The sequence below is a fragment of the Myodes glareolus genome, chromosome 18 (assembly GCF_982192425.1).
Source record: "Myodes glareolus chromosome 18, mMyoGla1.1, whole genome shotgun sequence".
Taxonomy (NCBI): domain Eukaryota; kingdom Metazoa; phylum Chordata; class Mammalia; order Rodentia; family Cricetidae; genus Myodes; species Myodes glareolus.
Window position 1 is genome coordinate 9,745,721 of NC_142043.1, and position 15,973 is coordinate 9,761,693.

Here is a 15,973-nt window from a genome sequence, read left to right on the forward strand (position 1 = left end):
GGAATAGTGGATGATCAAGGATGGCAGAGAAAAGAGAAGCAGGGCCTCCCTTCCTAGAGCAGGGAGTCTGTGCCAAGCCCAGGCTGAGGCTCACATGCAGTACAGCAGTAAGGACACCTTAGAAAGACGTGACTTACAGAGGCAGAGAGAGCTGTCAGGGGGAGAAGGGGGAGGTGCAGAGCTGGCCAGCAGCAGAGGAGAAGGTTTCCACAGCTCAGACAGCCCGAGGAGTCTTTCCTTCACGCCTCTCCAGCCTCCTCCTTTTCTCCTTTCTCTCGTCTGTCTCTGTCTCTGCTTCAGGTTGGCTTCTTTGGATTTAGTAAAAGAAAACATTGCTTCATGAATAACCATGTTCTTTTCCCTTCTCAGACAAACTCCTCTGTACCTATTTAACTATCCATTTATTACCCATCCTTCTATCATCGATCTATCCACTTATCCATACATTCTCGGTGTCTTCCTGCAGATCATTCAAATACTACAGCCTCTGCCATGATTCCGACTTGGACAAGAACTGAAGCTCTGCCCTTTAATACCACAAAAGACCTGAGCACTGTCTTTGCCAGGTGTGTGTGTGTGTGTGTGTGTGTGTGTGTGTGTGTAACCATAAGCCAGGTCACCTGCTGTTGTTCCCTCTTCAGATCCTAAAGTCACATTCATCAATATGGAAAATGTTACCATTACATTTTCAGGCTATTGGGCTCCTTTCTCAAATGCTTTTGTCCCCAGCCCATGTGCTGAGAGGATATGGGGATGAAGATGAGGTTAAGTGGAGCAGGGGCAGACTCAAGTCCCCTCAGTCTGTGAAGAATTTCCCTGAGAGGTTAGAAGTGATGACTGACTGAGAAGAGACTCCGTGCTCCAAAGCTCATCCCGTCCTTCCCATATCATCCCGTCCTCCCCATCTCATCCTCCCCAGCTCATCCCGTGCTCCCCAGCTCATCCCGTGCTCTCCAGCTCACCCCATCCTCCCCAACTCACCTTCTACTTTCTTTCACTCCTGGGTACGAAGAGAAGGGAAATATGTCTTTAGTGGCTAATAGTCCCACCAACCCAGGAGTGGGATAGTGTAGTGAAATACTCTTAGTGACCCTGGGTTCTCATGGCAGGCAATTTGTGTGATTTCATGCAAGTCGGGAACCTCTGTAGTGTAGGGATACTGGACAATCAGAGCTGGAAAGTGTTCAAGCCACGGGTTTGCTTTGGTTTGCTTTGATAAGATCTCACAGTGTAGCCTTGGCTGACCTGGAACTCTATGTTGATCAGGCTGACTGCAAACTCAACAGAGATCCATCCACCTGCCTCTGCTTCACAAGTGCTGGGAATAAAGGCATGCACCCTCATGCCTGACCAGCCCCACAACTCCTGCAATTTTGGAGATGGCTCCAGTTTTTGCCTTTGCTTTTCTTTTGTTTTTGCTTTGCTTTATTTCCTTAATTTGTTTCTTTTTTCCTTGGGTTCAACACTGGTGAGAGAACCCAACTCTACACTGATGGGGTGTCAATTTCTGCCATAATTCTCAGCAGTTCTGGTGTTGTTTTTAGCAATGCTGAGGATAGAAATGGGGGCCTTACCCATGCTGTGTAGATATTTTAACTCCAAGCTATATCTCCACCCACTGGTCTCAGGATCCTAGAGTAAGATTTTCAGGTTTCTAACAGGCATTTGTGTGAGTCAACTTCTACCTCTATATTCCTTTTGTCCCTGTGTCCTACCATGTAGAGCACCGTGCCCCCACCTATCTGCCCAGGTCAGGTGAGCGCTCTCTCTCTCTCTCTCTCTCTCTCTCTCTCTCTCTCTCTCTCTCTCTCTCCTGGGTGGGCCCCTTTCCTATGTCTACTGCTGTCCACGTGGAGAACTGTTTTGCTAAAATCATGACAACACTGCAATGGGGTTTTTAGTAAGGTTGGATTCTTCTTGGTTTCTGGATAGGAAAATGAAGGCTAAGGTAGGACAACTGTCCCCAGAAGCAGGTGAGAATGGGGACAATAGGGAGCAGGTTCCCTAGATATGAGCCTGATGCCATTCCACACAGAAGGGCAAGATGCCCGGGTGAACTCCTCGTTATGCATCTCTTGGACCTGACCCCTAGACTCTTCTGCAACCATATTTTTAATTGTTATTTAAGGAAGAGATCATCTAAACTGCCTCTAAACTTTCCCACAGGCTGAAAGAAAGTCAGGGAGGAGCTAAGTTAGAAAGATTGGATGGGGAAGAGTTTTCTAGACTCAGCAGTGTGGGTGGTCATTGGCCAACCTTCAATCTCATCTCTCCACAGGGTCTCCATTTCCAACATGGTTGTTCTCATGGTCTGTGGACTCCTCAGTAAGACCCTTATCTTCACTGTCTTGTTTGCTGTCACATGGAGGTCATTTGGAGGACAGACAATGACAACACAACTGTGACATGAATTTCAGCTGTGTCTATCTCACAGGAGGAGCTGGAGGTGGGTGGAGCTAAGGAGGAACTGTGACAGAATTGAGTCTGTAATCATGGGTGACATCTAAGTCTCAGAATGTCCCCCGCTGGCCCTGCCCTTTCTCCACAGTCCATCCATCATCTTGGGTATGCACTCTGTAACCTCAGAAGACAGGAACCAATGCCCAGCACCTCTGGCCATTCTGCCTGAATTGATGAGTTGGACTCAAAAAAAAAAAAATTACCGCTGTGCTCCTCCCTGTCACCTTTCATGGGAGTCATGAGATTACGAGTGACCGCTGCTATTCCAGCCCCTTGTCCTTGCCTTAGGCAGCACAAATCTAGCCACCTAAGCAGGCCCTTACTTATGAAGCAGCCTGCTCTCCCAGCAACTAGGGTCTTCCTCTCTGGAAATCAGGCACTCAGATTGGTCTTCCTCTGTGGTCCTCTGAGCACTCCCAACCATGGACCTAGAAGACAAGATCCCTTCTTGAGGATTATGCAACTGGGAAAGAGAAATCAAGTTAAGCTGGATGCTGTTGTCTGGGAAACTCTCGGAGGCAGAGATGGCATTCGTAAGATGAGATCAGTAAATGCATCAACATACATCAACATACTGTGTTTATTTTATCATTGAATGTTCAGTGCCACCCATGACAGCCAGGGTGTGTGACCAGAGGAGGCCACAGGAATCACAGGGCACCACCTTCTGGTGGCATGAAATCTAGAGAGTCCCCCTACTGAAGGGCTCCTCAGTTGAGATCTCTACTCCCAGATATGCCCAGGTTTATGTCAAGTTGATAAAAACCAACCAACAGAGGGTTGGTGTGCTTTCATCTTATCGTTTTAAAAATTTTGTAGATTTATTTACTTTATTATGTGTAAGGTTTATGTATATATACTATGTGCATGTTTGGTACCCCTGAAGATGGTGCCAGAGAGTGATGTGAGTTATTTGTACACTCTGTGAAAGTGTATTGCTTTGCTATGATTCATGTAATAAAAAGATCAATAGCCAATAGCTAGGCAGGAGGTATAGACAGAACTTCCAGGCATATAGAAAAAGGAAGTGTGGTTGTTTGGGGTTTTGTGTTTGGGTTTTTTTGTTTTTTACACTTTTGCTCTTTGCGAACGTGTCACCTAGCTCCCAAATAATCACACAGAAGTTTATTCTTACTTATGAATGCCAGACCTCAGCTTGGCACGTTCCTTTCTAGGTTTTCTTAAATCATGTTCTTGGCTTTTACCATTTTCTATGTCTGTATATCGTTTCTTTCTCTCTTATTCTTTGTCTTGCTGTGGTGCTGGGTGAGTGACCCCTTGCTTTGCCCTCTCCTCTTTTTCCCATTCCTTCTTTTTCTCTTTTTCTCCTTATATTTATTCTCTCTGCCTGGCATTCCCGCCTATACCTTTCCTGACTAGCTATTAAGATCTTTATTAGACCAAACTAGTGTTTTAGGCAGCTTCACAGAGTTAAACAAATGCAACATAAAAGAATGCAGCACATGTTCGCATCATTTAAACAAATGTTTCACAGCATAAACAAATGCAACACATCTTCAACTAATATTCCACAAGAGAGGAGAGTTGAGGCACATGAAAGATGCTAAGGAGACACAGAGAGAAAACACAAGGTACAAGATGGAAGAGAAGTAATGCCACATTATAAAACAGAGATTAATACTAATGAATTAATTTAAGGTGACCAAGTTCCACCATCTTTAATGAGATATTCCCTGCCTTGTTCCCCAGTGTTAACGCTGTTACGTGGGTGACTTTGCCACCATCTTAACTGAGGTCAGGTGTCTTCACTGTCATTTTAACTGAGAGCCAGGTCAGGTGACCAAGTCCCACCATCTTTACTGAAGTATACCCTGCCTGGTCCCCTGGTTTACTGATGTTTTTGTCTCTAATTTCTCTCATCGACTCTGTTGCATGTGTGTTTTATGCAGTGGCATGTCTTTGGTAGGGTTCACCAAGAGCATCTACTTCATCCAATTCCTGTTCACCCTGTGTATGTGTGTGTGTTCAAGCATGTAACTTAAATGCACCTGTGTTTACTGTTAAATGTAATTGTTAGTTCATTGCATCTCATTTCAGGTTACAAAAACAATAAGTCTCATGTTTTAAACTGGTATGTATTTTTAAATCTCTTACAAAAATACTTTATATTTAATCCAACCCTGCTCTACCTGATAAGTTGAGAGCCAGTACAGTCAAGCTTGGATCCAGCTCTCCAGGCAGATTCTGTACTGTAGTTATAACTCATCTATAAACAGCCCTCAACGGCTCGGAGATCTTGAGAATATGGCATTTAAACATTTAATTATTAAAAACCTTTCATTAAACAAGGAGACAGTTTGGCTTCTAACAGCCCTCTACTTCCTCCAAAGAAGACAGAAGACAAATGGGCACAGAACAACGTCCATCCGCAATTCGTTGCAACTGCCAAGTGTGAGCACTTGGAAAACCTGCCTTTCTTCTAAACTAAAGACCACTAGACAGTGGACAGAATTGCTGTAATCGACAGCCTAGCTTCTCAGGTCAAGGTAGGCTTGTCTTCCTACAGATATCTTAACCTACAGGATCGTCTGGAGCCTGACAGGCCCTGCGGTAAACAGCAAAAAGCAAATATAACCTTCAGTAACCATGGATGACCCTGAGGGCTCTAGGTGCCAACCAAGTAAGTTCTCTGTTGCTTTTATCAGTAACTCAAGCATAATTGCTTCCTTCCTAAAGATTTCTAATTTAGTTTGACAGCTGAGAGGTTTTGTCAGTTTAAAAGAATAGCCTCACCAAACAAATTTCAGTAAATTACAAATACAAGACCTGCAAGTTATAAAGATGTGACAAATACAAGTTATCAAATTTCTCTCTCATGCTGCCTTCCATAGTCTTAAAAACACTTTTCATTGTGCAAAAAATATCTGTCACAGTCATTCTGACATAAATATGCCACTGTTTATACAATGTATATGTCTAAAATTTCTGTTTTCACAAACCCAAAAATTTCTTGTGAGTTCCAGGGAGTCGAATTGAAGGATTCACCTTAAACAGGTCAGATACACCTCCCCTCAACTGCCTGGTCTTAAAAAAATTTTTTTAAACTTAACTTTGTCCTCTGTTCTGCCAATACCTTAAACAGGTGTAAGAGACACCTTTTTCTCTTACCACAAGAGACATTTCCATACCACAAACACTGAATAAGAGCAGAGAGACTAGCTATGCCAGGATGTGACCATTTCCCAGCCTTCTCAGGTTCCCCCCAAAGATAACACAGGAAGCAGAAAGCAGTCGTGAGAATCTGCCACTCCAATTCCTTTAACCTGTGATGCCTAACCTTCTGCCTTTTTAATATAAAAAAAAGAGATGGGAATGCAAGGATCTGTCCTGCCCCTTTAAGAAACAATTCCCACCTACTCCCTCCTCCATCTGCTGATATAGACAGATCTTCCTTCCTGCTTGCAGCCTGAGTCTCTTCCTTTTTCTGACACTCCCCCGAAGAGGCAGCTTCTGCCTCTTTCCATTCTCCCCACTTCTCCCCTTCCTCCCTCTTTGTCTCTCTCTGTGTGTCTCTCTCTGTGTTCCTTTCTGTTCTTCTCCCTTTACCCTCCTCATGAGCCCCATTTTTACCAATTGCTTGAAGAGGTGAGTGTCTAAACTCCTGGCTGGACACCCTTGCTCTTCTAGGTCCTAGCCCCCAGGGCACATCTCGTGCCTCTCCCCCACACACCACAGCCCTAACTACTGGAAAGCAACATCCTCCACCCCCATTTGCCCCCGCAACTGTCCCATACCACATTAGTAACCACCAGAGCCACAAGCCCCACCTGACTGGCTGGAGAAAGAGATGGGTAGATGACAGTGTAAGAACACATTCAACAACATAAAGAGCATTATGGCACCACCAGAGCCTAGTGGTCCTACAACAGCACGACTTGAACATCCATGACACAGAAGATAACAACCTTAAAAATAACTTTATGAAGATGACAAAGGTCCTTAAAAAAGAAATAAAAAATTCCCTTAAAGAAATAGAGGAAAAGAAAAAATGGAAGAAATCAATAAGCTCCTTAAAGAAAGTCAAGAAAAGAAATCATCAAGCAGGTGAAGGAAACAGTTCTAAACTTGAGCATTAAAATAGAGGCAAGAAAGAAAATACAAACCAAGGGAAGTGAAAAATCTGGGTAAGTGAACAGGAAGTACAGATGCAAGTGTAACCAACAGAATACAAGATATGGGAGAGAGAATATCAGGCATTGAAGATACAATACAGGAAACAGATTCATCAGTCAAAGAAAATGTCAAAACCAGTAAATTCTTAACACAAAACATCCAGGAAATCTGGGACACTATGAAAAGGCCAAACCTAAAAATAATAGAAATTGAAGAAGAAGAACTCCTGTTAAAGACACAGAAAATATATTCAACAAAATCATAGAAGAAAACTTTCTCAACCAAAAGAAGGATATCCTCCCTATGAAGGTACAAAAAGCTTCCAGAGCACTGAATAGAATCAGCAACAACATTAAAAAACGTCCCTGTGTCACATAATAATCAAAACACTAAACTGTTGGACTGGTTTGCCAGACAGAAACTTAACAGAGAAATAAGGGAACAAACAAATGTTAAGAGTCAAATAAGATCTTCACCAACCCCTCATCAGACAAAGGTCTGATCTCCAGAATATACAAAGAACTCAAGAAACTAGACACTAAAACTCTAATTAACCCAATTAAAAAATGGGGTACTGATCTGAACAGAGAATTCACAACAGATGAACTTCGAATGGCCAGAAGACACTTAAGGTCATGCTCAACCTCCTTAGCGATCAGGGAAATGCAAATCAAAACCACTTTGAGATACCATCTTACACCTGTCAGAATAGCTAAAGTCAAAAACACCAATGATAGCCTATGCTGGAGAGGATGTGGAATGAGGGGAACACTCATCCGCTGTTGGTGGGAATGCAAACTTGTGCAGCCACTGTGGAAATCAGTGTGGCGGTTTCTCAGGAAACTGGGAGTCAATCTCCCTCAGGACCCAGCAATTCCTCTCCTGGGAATATACCCTAGAGATTCCCGAACATACTACAAAAGCGTTTGTTCAACTATGTTCATAGCAGCACTATTTGTAATAGCCAGAACCTGGAAACAGCCTAGGTGCCCCTCAATAGAAGAATGGTTAAAGAAGGTGTGGAACATATACACATTAGAGTTTTACTCAGCGGTAAAAAATAATGACATCTTGAATTTTGCATGCAAATGGATGGACATAGAAAACGCTTTACTGAGTGAGGTAAGCCAGACCCAAAAAGAGGAACACGGTATGTATTCACTCATAAGTGGATTCTAACCATAATTAAAGGTCTTTGAGCCTATTATTCGTGATCCTAGAGAAGCTAAATAAGAAGACGAACCTGATGAAGATTATTTAGCTATCCGCCAGGAGGTAGGAAATAGTCAAGAGTCCCAGGTAACCTTGGGTGCATGGTGGGGGGGTGGGAGGGTTGTTGGAAGGGGAGAGGGTTAGAGAGAAGGGAGTAGGGGAGGAATGGAGAAAGCTTGGTTGACCGGGATGGGGGGAAGGGAGGAAGGATGAATATGGGATCAGGGAAGAATATATTTCAACTAAGGGAGTCATTTTAGGGTTTACAGGAAACTTGATTATATATGGGATCCCAGGTCCAAGGAGAGATCCCCAGATTGTTCTCCGGACAGAGGAGAGGGTGCCTGAACCGGCCTTGGCCCATAACCATACTGATGAATATTTTGCTTATCACCATAGATCCTTCATCTGGCGTTGGATGGCGATACAGACGGAGACCCACATTGGAGCACCGGACTGAGCCCCCCAAGATCCAAATGAGGAGCAGAAGGACAAAGAAAATGACGAAGGACTGCGAGGGATGCTATCACCCACCGATACAAGGGGTCGGATCTAATGAGAGTTTACCAAGGCCAGTTGGACTGCGACTGAACGAGCACGTGATCCAACCAGATTCTCTGAATGTGGCCGGATTCTCTGAATGTGGCTGGCCTGGAGTCTTTCTGAGAAGCCATTGACAATGACACTGGGACTAGTTTCCTCTGCATATACTGGATTTTTGGGATCCAGTCTGTTTGGATACTCACCTTCCTGGACCTGGAGGGAGGGGGGAGGAACTTGAACTTCCCACAGGGCAGGAAATCCTGACTGCCCTTAGGGACAAAGAGGGAGGAGGAGAGGGAGGGGGGAGTGGGAGGGTGTTGGGAAGAGGGGCGTAAATGGGAACTTTTATAATTTAATAAAATTACTTTCAAAAAAAAGAGTCAAATAGACTTAACAGACATCCATACAACATTTTACACAAACACGAAAGCATATACCTTTTTCTCAGCACCTCATAGAAACTTCTCAAAACTTGACCACATGCTTTGTAACAAAGCAAACTCAACAGATACAAAAAATAGCAACAAAGTCCTGTATCTTATCAGATCACCATGGCTTAAAGCTAGAATTCAACAACACAAACTGCAGAAAGTCAACAAACTCATGGAAACTGGACAATGCTCAACTGAATCACCACTGAATCACAGAAGAAATAAGGAAAGAAATTAAAAACTTTGTAGAAATCAATGAAAAGGAATGCATAACATACCCAAACTTATGGGATGCTATGAAAGCAGTGCTAAGAGAAATGTTCATAACACTAGGTACCTACATAAAAAAAAAGTGGAGGAATCTCACACTGGCAACTTAACAACACACATGTAAGCTCTAGAACAAAAAGAAGCAAATTCACCCAGGAGGAGCAGATGAGAGGAAAGAATAAAATTGAGGGCTAAAATCAATAAAATAGGAAAAAAGAGTATTACAAAGAAACAAAGAGTTGACTCTTCGAGAAAATCAACAAGTTTGACAAACCTTTATCCAAACTAACCAAAAGGCAATATCTAAATTTATCAAATCAGAAATGAAGAAGGGGACATGACAACAGACACTGAGGAAATCAGAGAATTATTTTAGGTCATACTTTGAAAACCTGTAGTGCCCAAAATGTAAAAGAAATATACAATTTTCTGGATAGGTACCACATACCAACATTAAATCGAGACCACATAGACAATTTAAATAGACATGTAACCCCTAAGGAAATAGAAGCAGTCATCAAAAGTTTCCAACCCAAAAAGCCCAGAGCCAGGTGATTTCAGTGAAGGATTATATGAGAACTTAAAAGAAAACCTAATGTTTCTTCCACACAGTAGAAACAGAAGGGACATCGCCAAATTCTTTAACAAGACAACAGTTTCCCTGATACCCAAACCACAAAAAGAAGCAACTAACAAAGAGAATTACACAATAGCCTCCCTCATGAACATTGATGCAAAAATACTCAGTAAAATCAAATATTCAGCAAATCGAATACAAGAACCAAAAATAAATAAATAAATAAACGTAGGCTTCATCCCAGAGATGCAGGAATGGTTCTACATACAAAAATCTGTCAATATACTCCAACATATAAACAAACTGAAAAAACGTATATAATCATCTATTAGATGCTGAAAAAGTCTTGGACAAAATTCGACACCTCTTTATGAAAACGTTCTTGGCGAGGTCAGGAACATATGTAGCGTACAAAAACATAATAAAGGCAATTCACAACAAATCAACAGACAACATCAAACTCAGTGGAGATAAACTCAAAGCAATTTCACTAAAATCAGAACAAGACAAGAGTCCACTCTCTCCATACCTATTCAACATAGTACTCAAAGTTCTAGCTAGAGTAATAAAACAGCAAAGGGGATTAAGGGGACACAAATTGGAAAAGAACAAGTCAGACTTTTACTATTAGCACATAATATAATAGTATACATAAGTGATCCCAAAAATCCTTTCAGGGAACTTCTACAGCTGACAAACAACTTCAGTAATATGGCAGGATACAAGATTAACTAAAAAGAATCAGTAGCTCTCCTGTATAACAAATGATACATGAACTGAGAAAGAAATCAGAAAAACATCAACCTTTACAATAGCTGTAGATAACATAAAATACAACCAAACAAGTGAAAGAATTTTAAGTCTTTGAAGAAAGAAATTGAAAAAGATACCAGAAAATGGAAAGATTGCCCATGCTTTCAATAGGTAGGATCAACATAGTAAAAGTAGCAATCTTACCAAAGCAATCTACAAAATCAATGCAACCACCATCAATATCTCAACACCATTATTTACAGAACTCAAAAGCACAATACTCAACTTCATACGAAAAAAAAAAAAGACAGGATAGCCAAAACAATCCTGTACAACAAAGGAACATCTGGAGGCACCACCATCCCTGATTTCAAGCTTTAGTACAGAGCTATATAATAAAAACAACTTGATATTGGCATAAAAACAGACACATTGATCAAAGGAATCAAACTGAAGACACACACCTATGAACACCGGATTTTTGACAAAATTCTATAATGGAAAAAAGAAAGCATCTTCAACAAATGCTGCTGGCATAACTGAATGTTGGCATGTAGAGAATGCACATAGATCCGTATCTATTGCCATGTACAAAACTCAATTGCAAATGCATCAAAGACCTCAACACGAATCAGTTACATCGAAGCCGATAGAAGAGAAAGTGGGAAGTAGCCTTGAACACATTGGCATAGAAGACCACTTCCTAAATATAACACCAGTAGCACAGACCCTGAGAGCAACAATTAATAAATGGGACCTCCTGAAACTGGGAAACTTTTGTAAAGCAAAGGACAAGGTCAATAAGACAAAACGGTAACCCACAAAATGGGGAAAGGTCTTCACCAACCCCATATCTGACAGAAGACTGATCTCCAAAATATATAAAGAACTCAAAAAAACTAGACATCAAACTACCAAATTTCCATTTTTTTAAAAAAAAAGGGTACAAATTTAAACAGAGAATTCTCAACAAAAAAATCTCAAATGAGAGTAGAGTGAGTGCATGGAACCTCCTGCTCCTGCTGCAGGGCCTCTTTGTTCCACAGGACCTTGCCTCCCCAAAGCCTGCCCTATTGTCTGTGAGGTCCTTGGCCCAGGAACAGTTCCTGCATCTGCACTGAGGCTTTCCACCCAGAGGGTGAGTGTCTGCCACCAGGCTGAAGGTCCCCCAGAAGAACGTGCATGGCAACTCCTGCTCCTTCTGCAGGGGCTTCCTTGTTCCACATGACCCTGCTCTGTTCCCAAGTTCGCCCTTTTGTCTGCGGGGTCCTTGGACTACCAGGAGTTCCTGTGCTGAGGAGATCAATCCAGATGGGTGAGTGTGTGCCATCCTGGACACAGTCCGAGAAGGGAGCACAGGGCCCCTCCAGCTCCTGTTGCAGGGGCTTCTTTGTTCCACATGACTCTGCCTCACCCGAGCCTGCCCTATTGACTGAGAGATCCTTGGCCCAGGAACAGTTCCTGTGCCCATGTTGGGCATCATTTGTAAGAGGAAGGAGCAGGCTGCGTTCTGCCTGGATCCCAGCTAGCTTTACCCCCGAAATAATTACACAGAAACTTTATTCATTTAAACACTGCCTGGCCCATTAGTTTCAGCCTCTAATTGACTAATTCTCACATCCTGCTTTAACCCATATTTAGTAATCTGTGTAACACCATGAGGTGGTGGCTTACAAGGAAAGATCCTAACCTGCATCTGACTCGGAGAGGAGAGTCATGGCGACTGCCTCACTGCCTTCTTCCTCCCAGCATTCTGTTCTGTTTACTCCGACTACCCAATTTTCTGTCCTATCAAAGGGCCAAAGCAGTTTCTTTATTAACCAATGAGAGTACACATAGACAGATGATCCTCCTAGATCAATGGAAGAATGCAGTCTGCTGCCTTGTCTGCTCACAGGCCTGTGCTTAGTTAGCTTTCTTACACAGTGCAGTACCCCATGCCCAGGGAATGGTGTCTCCCACAGTGGACGGGCGCTTCTATATCAGCTAACAACAAGACAATTCCCCAGAGACATATCCGCAGGCCCCTCTGATCAGGGTGATTCTTCAACTGAGGCACTTTCTCTGGAGACTCCAGGCTGTGTCAAGTTGACATTTGAAGCTATCTGTCAAATTTCTTGCTCTTACCTTGTCTCCTCCCCTTCTAGGCTCACACATGGACGGTGCAGCTCTATGCTGGTGGCTGCATCAGTTCCTTTTCAGTTGCTGTGATAAACACCATTGTTGGGGACTGCCTGGTCCTAGGCTTTCCCTTGGGCCCTGAAGTATGGAAAAGGAATTGGTTTCTAGTCTAACACCAGGAACATGGAGAGCAATGCCAGTAATAGCCTGGGACCAGGGACTTGGAGAAGCTGTGGTTTCAGACCCTGAGAACCCAACTCTTCCCCTCAAGGAGCTGTGGTTATCAGTCTCAAGGTCCATGTGCTCTGTCTGTGATGCACCTCCGATTTCTGTGTTCCTTTTTCTGCAACAACACCTGATTAGCCTCCTGCTGACTCCATCCCAGGGCATGGGAGCTCTGTGCTGACCGCTCCCATTTCCCCTCTGCAAACCATGTACAAAATGTTGTACTTCTTAATAATTCACAGGGCATAAGTTATCAGCTTAAGCAAGATCTCCTGGTCCCAGCTTTCCTATCTTCTTTGTTTTTATCAATCCTTGTCCACCTACCCTGGATTCTACATTGCAATCTGCTGGTCCAGGTCACACCATGACCAGGGCAACTTACAAAAGAAGGGTTTATTTGGACTTAGGGTTCTAGAGGGTTGAGTCCACTGACAAAGAAGCATGGCAGCCTGCAGCAGGCAACAACAGGATGCTCCAAGCTCACATTTTGGTTCATAAGCAGGGACCAGAAAGAGTGAACTCATAGTCAAGTAAGGCTTTAGACCCTCAAAACCCACTCCCTGTGACAAACTTCCTCCAACAAGGCCACACCTCCTAAAATCAGCACTCCCAGCTGGGTACCTAGTGTTCAAATGCCTGAGGCTATGGGGTACATATTATTCAAACCACACCAGTGGCTTTGAGACCTGCTTGTGAATAGTTAAGGTACATGGTAAGACAGTGATACTGAAATTAAGGCCTGAGTTCAAATCCCCAGTGTGGCCCTTCATCTCCATGTGACCACAGTGAGTCACTGTCCCTCTCTGATGCTGTGTCCTCTTCTGGACAGGAGGATGGTAAAGGCTGAAGCCCCTGTATTCCACCTCCTATGGCAAAGGCATGTGCGTGTTGATTCATGAGCTCAACAGTTAGAGAAGCAGGGCAACGGAAAAATGAAGCCAGACAGGTCTGACCTCACTTTGACAGTGACTGAGGGAAGCAAAGGCGTTGTGTAGTTGTACACACATTAGACACACGCAGGGGCAAACACTATGGTGCAGGAGGTGAGAGAGGCTTGCATCTTTCAGGAAGCAGGACTTGTGTATCCTGCAAGCTCAGGATGCTGTAGTTGTGGTTTTTTACTCTTCACTCTTTTTACTCTCTCCGGGGGTTGGGGGGGGGCACCACCTGTCTCCCAGATGACCGCATGGAGTCTTATTCTTTCTTCTTCTTTCCCAGCCTTAGTTTGGCTTCATTTTGGCCAGTTTTTTGGGGGTTTTGTTGTTGTTGTTGTTGTTTGTTTTTTTTTGGATTCTGCAGAACTACAGTTTTTTTTAAATTTACTTATTTATAAGAATTTCCACTTCCTCCCCTCCTCCCAATACCCTCCCATTCCCCCCACTCCCTCTCGTCCCCCCTCTCCAGTCCTAAGAGCAGTCAGGGTTTCCTGTCCTGTGGGAAGTTCAAGTTCCTCCCCCCTCCCTCCAGGTCTAGGAAGGTGAGCATCCAAACAGACTATGATCCCAAAAAGCCAGTATATGCAGACGAAAGAAGACCCAGTGCTATTGTCAATGGCTTCTCAGTCAGCCCCCATGTCAGTCACATTCAGAGAATCCGGTTTGATCACATGCTCGTTCGGTCCCAGTCCAGCTGGCCTTGGTGAGCTCTCATTAGATCAGTCCCCTTGTATCAGTGGGTGAACGCACCCCTCGCGATCCTGACTTCCTTTTTCATGTTCTCCCTCCTTCTACTCCTCATTTGGACCTTGGGGGCTCAGGCCAGTGCTCCATTGTGGGTCTCCGTCTCTATCTCCATCCATCGTCAGATGAAAGTTCCCTCTGATCCTGCCTTCCTTGCTCACGTTCTCCCTCCTTCTGCTTCTCATTTGGACCTAGGGAGTTAAGTCCAGTGTTCCAATGTGTGTCTCTGTCTCTATCTCCATTCATCGCCAGATGACGGTTCTATGGTGATATGAAAAATATTCATCAGTATGGTTATGGGCCAAGGCCAGTTCAGGAACCCTCTCTCTGCTGCCCAGGGAAAAATCTGGGGACCTCTCCTTGGGCCTGGGAACCCCTCCAGAATCAAGTCTCCTGCAAACCCTAAAATGGCTCCCTTAGTTGAGATATATACTTCCCTGCTCCCATATCCATCCATCTTCCCTCCCCCCATCCCATTCCCCCAAGCCATCCCCAATCCTCCCCCCTCCCTTCTCTTTAACCATCTCCCCTTACTTCCACCCTCCCTACCCCCCATGCACCCAAGTTTGCCTGGTAATCTTGTCTACTTCCAATATCCAGGAGGATAACTATATGATTTTCTTCATGTTCACCTTCTTATTTAGCTTCTCTAGGATCACGAATTATAGGCTCAAAGACCTTTAATTATGGCTAGAATCCACTTATGAGTGAGTACATACCATATTCCTCTTCTTGGGTCTGGGTTACTTCACTAAGTAAAGCGTTTTCTATTTCCATCCATTTGCATGCAAAATTCAAGATGTCATTGTTTTTATTTACCGCTGAGTAAAACTCTAATGCGTATATGTTCCACACCTTCTTTAACCATTCTTCTATTGAGGGGCACCTAGGTTGTTTACAGGTTCTGGCTATTACAAATAGTGCAGCTATGAACATAGTTGAACAAATACTTTTGTACTATGATAGGGTATCTCTTGGGACAAGGCTGTTCACTCTCTCCATACCTCTTCAATACAGTGCTTGAAGTTCTAGCAATAGCAATAAGACAACATAAGGGGATCAAGGGGATTTGAATTGGAAAGGATGAAGTTAAACTTTCTTTATTTGCAGATGATATGATAGTGTACATAAGCGACCCCAAAAACTCTACCAAAGAACTCCTACAGCTGATAAACACCTTTAGTAATGTGGCAGGATACAAGATCAACTCCAAAAAATCAGTTGCCCTCCTATACATAAAGGATAAAGAAGCAGAGAGGGAAATCAGAGAAACATCACCTTTCAGGATAGCCACAAATAGCATAAAATATCCTGGGGTAATTCTAACCAAGGAAGTGAAAGATCTATTTGACAAGAACTTTAAGTCTTTGAAGAAGGAAATTGAGGAGAATACCAGAAAATGGAAAGATCTCCCTTGCTCTTGGATCGGGAGGATCAACATAGTAAAAATGGCAATTCTACCAAAAGCAATCTATAGATTCAATGCAATCCCCCTCAAAATCCCATCAAACTTCTTCACAGACCTTGGCCAGCTTTTCTTAACTTAAATTATCCCATCTACCATTCGC